The following is a 10,251-nucleotide window of genomic DNA, read 5'->3' on the forward strand; positions in this document are numbered from 1 at the left end:
GATAGGTGCTCCACAACTGAAGGCCTGTGTGACAGGAGACAGGTAGCACAGACCTGCATGGTGCACAGCACTCTGAATTTGCAAAGAGGTCGTGGATATTTGGAAAGTAGAAGACAAAAATTGATTACTAAGGTTTTCAATTTGCATAGTTGTTAGACTGGCAGGAGAGAATGAAGTCACTTGATGAAGTGACCTTAAATTATGGCTCACCGACAGGATGGAAAATGTCATTAACATCTTTAGGAATAGTCAACATTAAAAGGACAGGCTTTGGGTCGGGACTCTGACCGATAATGCCAGATTTCAGAGGTACAGAGTTAAATGGTTCTTGGGGGGCTGGAGAAATGACTCAGATGTTCTTGCAGACAACCTGGGTTTGATTCCCAGCACCCACATGGTGACTAACAACCATCTGTAACTCCAGTTCCGGGGGATCTGTCACCCGCTTCTGACTTCCACTGGCATTACACAATATGGGTGTACTTACATACATGCAGACAATACACACAGACACATAAAAAAATAACAAATAAAATATTTTAAAGGGTTCTTGGGGGTTCAGCAAAATCAATCAAAATCCTTAAACCTTGGGATGCTGAGGCAGAAGGATCACAAGTTCAGCCTACTATAGAGTACATTTAAGGCCACCCTCAAAACTTAAACATGAAAGTCATAAAAATAGTAATGGGAATATAATTCAGTGCAGAGCACTTGGCTAGCATGGGTCAAGCCCTAGACTCAATACCAAGCAGCCCACACATAACACACACACACACACACACACACACACACACACACACACACCCTCAACTCCACTGGAAACTAGTCATTCCAGTATACAAGTACTTATTTATTAAAATAAACATTTCAGCATTATAGGTAATATGAAAAGATGAGAATAAAGCATCATTCCCAACAGAGAATATTATGTTCTTTTGTAACTGAGTGCACAAACATACTATGATCAGACAATTATATTTATTAATATGGAAAAATGCCCGGACTATATCAAGATAGTGTAAAATAATGTGGTATGTAACATAATTACATTTTTGTACAGAAAGAAACTGACAGTAAATATAGCAACATGTAAACAGGGCTGTGTTTGGTTGTTGAGTAAAAAGTGCTGGTCATTTTATTCTTTGATGTCTCTGTATTTTAAGTACTGTCTAACCCATAAATTGGAATTTATTTATATATATATAAACTGTATATATATAAAGTATATATATATATATATTGCTTCTTTAAATCCTTTCTTTCTTTTGGTCTGTTTGAGACAGGGTCTTCCTGTAGCCTCAGCAGGCCTGGAGCTCCCTATGTAGACCAGACTGGACTTGAACTCACAAAGATCCACTTGCTTCTGCCTCCCAAGTGCTGGGATTAAAGGCATGTGCTACCACGCCCAACGACTTTTCTTTTTTATCTCAGCCTTTATTTCTCTATTAAAATAAAAGGAGCTTTTTATCTGACTTCTGGCTGTTATAAAAAAATACCTGTCATAAGCAAACTTCAGACTATGCCAACTATGAATGGAAGAGATAGACATACAGCCTGTATATAATCAAATTCTGTTGCTGCATTTTTTCCCTAAAGTATCTCTGATTTAGGAACATGATCAATTGATCTAATCTATCCTTTTCGCAATCCCACTTTGGATTCTCAGCTTAGTATGTCATTCTTCCTTAATCCTCCTTCCCAGTGACATCTATCACTGGTTGGATGAAAATTGGCTGCTGTCTAATCTTGGGGAAATGTGGAAGAAAACTGTGAGTCAGAGGCTGAAGGGTTGACTTTGTTGGATTTTTATGTATCAGGCTAAGTGCTTATGCTTTGAGATATTGTTGATTATGTGCCTTTTACTGTCCAATAAAATATCAGTTGGAAAAATTTATAAACCACCTGTAACTCTCTTCTGACCTCTGCGGGCACTGTATGGCACAGGTGCACTTACACACACACAGGCAATACACTCATACACAGAAAATAAAAATAATAAATAAACAAAAAGCTTTAAAAAGAACTGTTCTATGAGGTTTCGCACCAGGCTGCAGGCTGCAAGCTCCCAGTTTCTGGTTCTGAAGAATCTCTTTCCTGGATATCTATGCCCAGCACCTCCCTAAACTGTTTCTTCTACTTGCACTTTATTTACTTGATTCTCAGGCATGTTTCTCTTCTTGCTTTCCTTTGCCCTCTGTCTATTATGTCCAACACCCACCCACCCCAGCCACCTCACACACGTCCCCAGAATCGAGTGGCTAGCCTGGGCTTTGGGCTCTTATTTTGTCTCCTCTGCCACTTGTGTATTAATGGGCACAGCTCTCAGATGGGTCAAACTGCCCTTCACTCCCATGTCACACACACACACACACACACACACACACACCATCCAGCTGGAATATACACTTTCACAGCCAGCCAAGCTGAATGTGTCGCTCTTCACTGGAGCTGCTTGCTGGGAGCCTCCCTTTTAGAACTGTCGCTCTAAGCTCTGTTGCTCATAATGTGGTCCAGACCAGTATCATCAGCATCACCCAGGCTCTTGGTAGACATTCACTGCCTGACTGTACCCCATGCAGACTCACTGCAATAGGATCCCTCAGGAGAACCCCATGCACAGAAACGCTTCAGAGGGTTGGTCCACATGTGGCCCCTGGAGAAGCAGAAGGGGGACTAATTGGAGGGAGCTGACCAGCAGGAAGGAGAAGAAAAGTGGTGGGAGAGAAGGGTGAGGGCACAAAATTGAGCCAAGCACAATAGGATATGTGTGCAGATATTGTGGTAGGCTAACTTAAAATTGGGGGGATGGGGTCCTGCCTTAGTTACATCGGGTTTTCAAACTACAGCAAGAGCAGCAAACACATGTCTTCACTCTCGAAGCCATATCTGAGCATGAGAAAATTTGTCAGAGGAGCTGTGGCCACTCCAGAGAAAATATTGTCCCTGAGAATTTCTTTTGTATTTTCACCAACATTTTGTTGTGTTCTGTGAAGACTCAGCTGTGCGAATTCCACTGAATTATTTTTAATCTGACTGTTCATCTTGGCTGTGCATGGTGTCACACAACTGTAATCCCAGCATTCCAGGAGTAGAGGCAATTTCAAGTCTCAAATTCATTTAGGCTGCATAACAAGACCATGTCTCAAGTACATGCACACACACACACACACACACACACACACACATTTTAATCTTCAATTAACATAATCATCCCAGCTTATTAATGCATAGTTTTATTATACCAACTACAAATAATGTGTTCCTTGCAAATAGGAAAAATTAAAATTAAAAATAACAGTCTTTCAGTAGTAGCGATTTCATGAAAAAGGATTTTTTTCTAAGATCCCATGATCACAGTGTCCTAGGTTAAAAGAACTGGACTGTGGAAATGTGCCATAGTTGAATGTGGATTGGTCAGAAGGCTCTGTTCTACCCAGTCACCCAGTGTGACTCAGGCACTCTGTCCTGTGTAGTTCCAGCACCTTCCAGGTCTTTCCACTTCACACTGCTATATGAACCTGAAAAAGGTGTGGATCTGGGGCAGGAAAACTTGCTCCTGTGGCCCAGAGGTGATTGATCTCCATCACTGTGCCCACATTCCGTGGCAGAGAGTGTGTGTCTATTGCCCTGGAAAGGTATAAAGCATGTCTGTGCCCGGGAGGGGGAAGAAAACACAGATGTCAAGGAGTTTCCAAAGCTGGAAGGTATACAATTGTGTACCTTCCCCCTTTTTTGTCCTTCACAGAAAATACCTCCTGCCGAGGTGGCCGTGACAAGGGGTCAACTTCTCATCCTCTACCTCATGAATTGGGCACAGACTTTTGCATCAGCTCTTTATGAATCAGGCCATCAAAAATCAAAATAGTGTGACATAAAAAGACAAACATCCCGGCCCCCACTGCCGATACAACATGGAACAGTGGCACAAGGCAGGAAAACTTCAATAAAAATGTCCATGTGGACAGATGAACGATGGGAGCCAGTGACTCAGAAGGTCCTGCCTACCAAGCTACATAAGTTTACCCCGCCCTTGATTCTACTCCCTGGAAGGCACTCCCTGGTCCTTTGTTCCCTGTGCCCTGTGTCTCAATTTTCTTTTTTAAAAAACTTACCGGTTCAAGAATTTCATACAATTTATTTTTATCATATTTAGACCGCCCTCCCCTATCTCCACCTCCACCCCAGTTGCCCCCTCCCCCAACTTCATGTCCTCTATTATTGTGTTTTAAAAATATTTTGAAAAGTGTATCAAGCTTCTTTTGTAACCATTAACTTCCATGGTCATGTTTCTAAATGCTTAAGGATCTTATGACCAACCTTGACAGAATGTTCTCCTACAAAAACTTGCAAGTTTTTACCATTTCCCATCCTGATCCATGCTTGTATGTTAGGTAATCTGGGTTATTTTTACCCCCATTACCTCTTCTCATCCACCCCCCACTGAACCCCTTCTTTGTCCCAACAAGTCTCCCTCCTGTCTTCATGTCTTTACTGTTAGTTTTGATTTGTTTTTCCATTATTTTTGGCCCCCCAAGTTTAGGTAGGGGTGCTTGCATAAGCATGGGTCGAGGGTTATTTACTGGAGCATGTGCAGCTCAACAGTGACTACAAGAAAAAGACAATGTTTCCCCTCCCCCAGCAACCATTAGCTGCCAGTAGTTCCTCATGGAGGAGAGGAGGCTCCATGAGCCCCTCCCCCATCCATGATAGACTATTGACAGGCCCCATCTTGTGCAGGTCACCACAGCTGCTCTGAGTTTCTTAGTACAAGAGCCATGCCATGTCCCAAAGGCAGCATTTTACAGTGTTCCTCTCCACCCTCTGTCTCTTACACTCTTCACACCTGCCCCTTCCAAGATGTTCTCCGAGACTTGGAAGGGGATAACATGGATGTATTCTTTAGGGTTGAGCACTCAACAGTCACTTATTCGCGGTGCTTTGACCAATTATGTGTCCATCCATTATCCATTGCCTGTTGTAAAGAGAAGCTTCTCTGACCAAGGCTGAGAGCTGCACATTGAACACAAATGATCAGAACAAAGTTTGACACCATGTCCTTTTAGCAAAACAGTAGTTGTAGGTCCCACCCCCCAGACGCCAACCTCCCCAACTATGAGCTTTTGACCAGGTTTACAGTACCAAGTATGAATTTCCTGATTGCTAAGGATGTTGAACACTATTAACAATATTAATTGGCCATTTCTATTTCTTCTTTTGAGAACTTCCTTTGCTCAAGACATTTGTTTACTCTAATTTTTCAGTTCTTTATATATTCTAGGTATTAGTCTCTACCAGATGTATAGCTGGCAAAAGATTTTCTCACATTTTGTAGGTGGAGCCTCCCCCGATTGCTTCTTTTGCTGTACAGATACCTTTTAATTTCACAGGGACTCATTTTTCAATTGTTGGCCTTACTTCCTGAGCAGGCATGGTCCTATTCAAAGAGTCCTTACCTGTGCCTGTATCTTGAAGTGTTTCAGAGTTTCAGGTTTTACTTGAAGGACTTTGATTCATTTGGATTTGAGTTTTATTCAAGGCTAGAGATAAGGATCATATTTCATTGTTCTACAGGTTAAATATTCAGTTTTCTTAGCATCATTTGCTAGAGACTATCTTTTCTGCTTTCTGTGTGTTTTGGCCTCTATCAAAAATCAGGTGGCTGTAGCCGTGTGGTTTCTATCTGGATCTTCTGTTCTGTTCCATTGATCTACATGTCTGTTTTGTGCCAGTATCACTCTGTTTTGTTAGCGTTGTTCTGTAGCATAAACTGAAATTGGGTATAGCGATACCGCCGGTCTATTCCTGCCTCAGGTTCACGTGTCTCTCTGGGTCCAAATGAATTTTAATAATTTTTTTCTATTTCGGTGAACAATAGCATTAGAATTTTGATGGGGCTTGCATCGAATCTATAGACTGTTTTTTGTAAGATAGGCATTTTCACAATATTGACCCTTCTAATCCATGAGCATGGGAGATCTTTCCATCTTCTGGTGTGTCCCCTTCATTTTTTCCTGAATGTTTTAAAGTTATCATTATAGAGGTCTTTTCCTTCTTTGATTATGTTTATTTCAAAACATTTTATTTTGCAGTGACTGCGAATGGGATTTTCCCCTGGATTTCTACCTCAGCATCTTTGTCACTGGTATTTCTTAGGAAAGCTGCTGATTTTTATGTGTTAATTTTGTATCTGGCCACTTTGCTTATTTCTAGAATCATACATCTGTAAATCAGGATGCTTTGACTTCACGCTTTTCTGTTTGTGTTCCTTTTATTCGCGTCTCTTGTTTATCGGCCTAGGTAAGACTTAGAGCAGCATATTAAATTGTAGTGGAGAAAGTGGACACTCTTGGCCTGTTTCTGATTTTCACGGAAATGCTTTAATAATTTTCCCATTTAGCATAATGCTGCTGTAGGTTTGACATCATTATGTCATCATTGTGATGATGCATGCTCAGGACTTTTATCATGAGGAGATGCTGTAGTTTGTCAAGTTCCTTTTCTGCGTCTATTGAAATAATTATGTGGTTTCTGTCCTTGAGTTCGTTGATGCGGTGTATTACATTTTTTGATTTGCATATGTCAAACCATACCTGCATCTTTAGAATGAAGCCAATTAGATAACATTGAATGATACTTCTGATGTATTCTTAAATTTCATGTGCAAGTGTTTTGCTGAGAATCTTTGCATCTATGTTCATCATGGAGATTGGTCTTTTTGTTGTTTCATGTGTCTTTGCATGCCTTGGGTATCAAGTTAATACGGGCTTCACAAAAACGGTTTGGTAGTTTTTCTTCCTTTCTTAGTTTATAGAGGAGTCTGAGAAGCGCTGGTGTTCGTTGTTGACAGTTTTGTGTAATTCACCAGTGAATCCACGTGTACTTGGCCCTTTTCAGTCAGAAGCCTCGTTATTATCTCTTCAGTCTGAGCTCTTGTTTTGGATCAGCTTAAATTATTTAGCTCATCTTCTTCATTTTGGTAGGCTATATGCACCTAGAAATTCAACCATTTCTTTAAGAGGTTCAGTTTAATGAAATTTAATTTAGTAAGATTAAGACTTTAATAGTTTTTATTTAACAGTTTAATTCAACTTAAACTATATCAACGATTTTCTGAATTTCCTTGGTGTCTGTTGTAATGGCTCCCTTTCATCTCTAATTTCATTAATGTGAGTCTTCTTTCCTCCTTCTAGTTAGTTTGACTAAGGATTTGTTGATCTTATTTATCTTTGCAAAGAACTAATTATTTCATTGATTATATTTTTCTTTTTATCTTTCTTTTTTTCCATTTCATTAATTTCTACCCTGATCTTGATGATTTCTTGCTTTTGAGTTTGGCTTGCTCTTATTTTTCCAAGGCCCTAAAGCATACCATTACATTATTTATTTGAAATATTACTTGAGAAATCTAATTTCTTAATATAGGTACTTAAACATGACTAAACTTTGCTATTAAAACTATTTTCATTGTAGCCCATAGATTTTGGCATCTTGTGCTTTCATTTTCTATTATAGGAGTTTTTATTTATTTATTTAATCTTATTAGCCATTCATCACTGAATAATATTTGTTATTCAATCTGCATGGGTTTATGCATATTGTACAGCTTTTCGTCCTGTTGATTTGTAGCTTTAATCCATGTGATCATACAAAATATAGGCAATTATGTTAATTTTCCTATATTTGTTAAAATTTGTTTTATGTCATAATATGGTGATATAGAAAGTTCCATGGGATGCTGAGAAGCATGTGGATTCTGCAGTGTTAGGATGAAATGTTCTATAGTTGTCTGTTCAGTCCATTTAATCTGATGTCATATAGTTCTGATTTTTCTCTGTTCATTTTTTGCCGGAATGAACTTTCAGTTGGCAAGAGTGGGGTATTAAAGCACCCATTATTACTGTGCTGTGGTAATCTGTGATTTACTTACTGTAGTATTAGTTTTATGAAATTGGGCACACCCTTTTTCAGTATACATATCTTTACAATTATAATGCCCTTTTGATGGATTGTTTTCTTAGTCAGTATGAGGTCTTCTGACTAGTTTGGGCTTGAAATCTACTTTGTTAACTATTATAACAGCAACTCCACCTTGTTTCCTAGCTCCATTTGTTCAGAATATCTTTCTCTACACTTTCAGCTTTTCTTTTTTGATGAGGTAACACACAGAAGGATCTTGCTTTCAATCCATCCTACTTCATTTTGTTCTTTTACTGGGGAATTTTGAGCATTAACAACCATATTCCAAGTTGTTATTGACCACTACTCATGGCTTCCTGTCATTTTGTTGGCTTTTGTACCATTTAGGTTTTTTTGTTTTATCCCTTCCTTGCTCAGTTATTATTCAATTTTGATTAATTCTCTTCTGTCTTTATGGATATGTTTTTCTTTCTCTGCAATCTGAGGGTTTCCTTCAAGTATCTTCTAGGAAGATACTTCATGACTTCGTGATCATGAATTCCTTTACTATATTTTTATCATGAAAAGATTTCTTTCCCTTTCTACAATGACAGATAGCTTTGCTGTGCACAGTAATCTGGGTTGGCTGTTGTTGCTGTCTTTTAGAACTTGAAATCTATCAACATGAGGCTTTGAAAGTTTCTGATGAGAACTCTGCCATTCTAATGGAATGTGTGCTTTTACACGTGGCTCTGTCATTCTCTCTTGCCACCTTCAACATCTCCCTGTGTATTTTTAATGGTTTAAATTATAATATGATAAAGGGAGGTTCTTTTCTGGCCTTCTCTGTTTGGTGTTCTACATGCCTCCTGTGTCTGGATTGAGATATTTTCCCTTAATTTTCTACTATGATTTGCTGAAAATGTTTTATGTGCCTTTAGAATAAAATTCTTCTCTCTTTTCTATGCCCATAAGTCTGAATTAGTCATTTCAGTTTCCCAAATACCTTCTAAACCACCCATCCCTTATAATTAATTTATCTTTGTTCCTTTCGGAATGGTCCAATTCCTCTACCTGGTCTTTGAGCTCACATAATCTATCTTCTCTTTGATCCACTCTATTGATGGAACTTTTCATAGAGATTTTTCATATGATTTTCATTTCCAGAATTTTAGCTTGCTTTTTAAAAAGTATTTCTTTTAAAAATATTTCCCAGTGCCTACTTGACAGCTAACAACTGTCCATAACTCCAGTTCCAGGGGATCCCACAGCGTCTTCTGATCTCTGAGGGCATTGCACGACACGGGTGCACTTACCTACAGGCAGGCAATACACACATACACATAAAAATAATAAATAAAATATTTTTAAAATTTACTTATTTACTTAGTGTTGTTTCTGTGTGTGCACATAGCTGTGTGTGCATACACATATGTGCACCTGAGTGTGAAGGCCGGAGGGTGATGTCATGTCTTCTGTCACTCTGCTCTTTTTATTGTTTTTTAAAAAAATTTTGTAAAAACAAAAAAAAATTTTGTGACTTCCATGCAATGTAGTTTGATGGCATTTAGGTCCGCTCCCCTCTGCCCACCTCCCCCCACTGAACCCTGTGCAGTTTAATGCAAAAATATATGTATATATATATATGTATCATATATATATATATATATATATATCCTATAAAGTATGATTTGTGTCCCCCAGTGTCCTTCAGTGTGGATCCATTCACTGGACCCACCAAGAGTTCCAAGCTGGCAAGACACTGTTTTCCCCTCCCAGCAGTCATCAATCGCCAAAATTTTCTTAGGCTGGGATTTTGTCTGGTCTGAGCTTGCACAGGACTTGTGTATGTTGTCACCATTGCTGTGAGCTCATATGAGTAAATGACCAGCTGTCTGGATGACTCTTTCCTTGTGTTGATCTACTTTCTCTGGCTCTTACAATCTTTCTACCTCCTCTTCCATAATGACCCCTGAGCCTTGGGAGGCAGAGGTCTGAAATAGCTGTCCTTCAGGGATCCTATTCAGGATATGTTCTGCCCACCTCTGTTCTCCATGCATGGTTTCTTTCTGAACTGGTTGACTAGACTGGCTGACCAATGATCTCTGGGCATCCTCTGTCTCCTTCTCCCAGTGTAGGACTACAGATGTACAACACCACACCCAGCTTGCATATGAGTGCTGGGAATCTGAACTCAGGTCCTCAAGCAGTTTACCAACTAAGCCATCTCTCCATTCCCTTTCTTCAGCATTTCCATCTCTTTGTCAAATTTCTCTTCAATATCTTGTATTGACTCCCTCATTCATTTACCTGTTTGTTTTCCCGAGATTTGTTCAGTACTTTATTTTCTTCTTT

This window comes from Nannospalax galili, unplaced genomic scaffold, assembly GCF_000622305.1.
Source record: "Nannospalax galili isolate Female #2095 unplaced genomic scaffold, S.galili_v1.0 scaffold416, whole genome shotgun sequence".
NCBI classification, from domain to species: Eukaryota; Metazoa; Chordata; class Mammalia; order Rodentia; family Spalacidae; genus Nannospalax; species Nannospalax galili.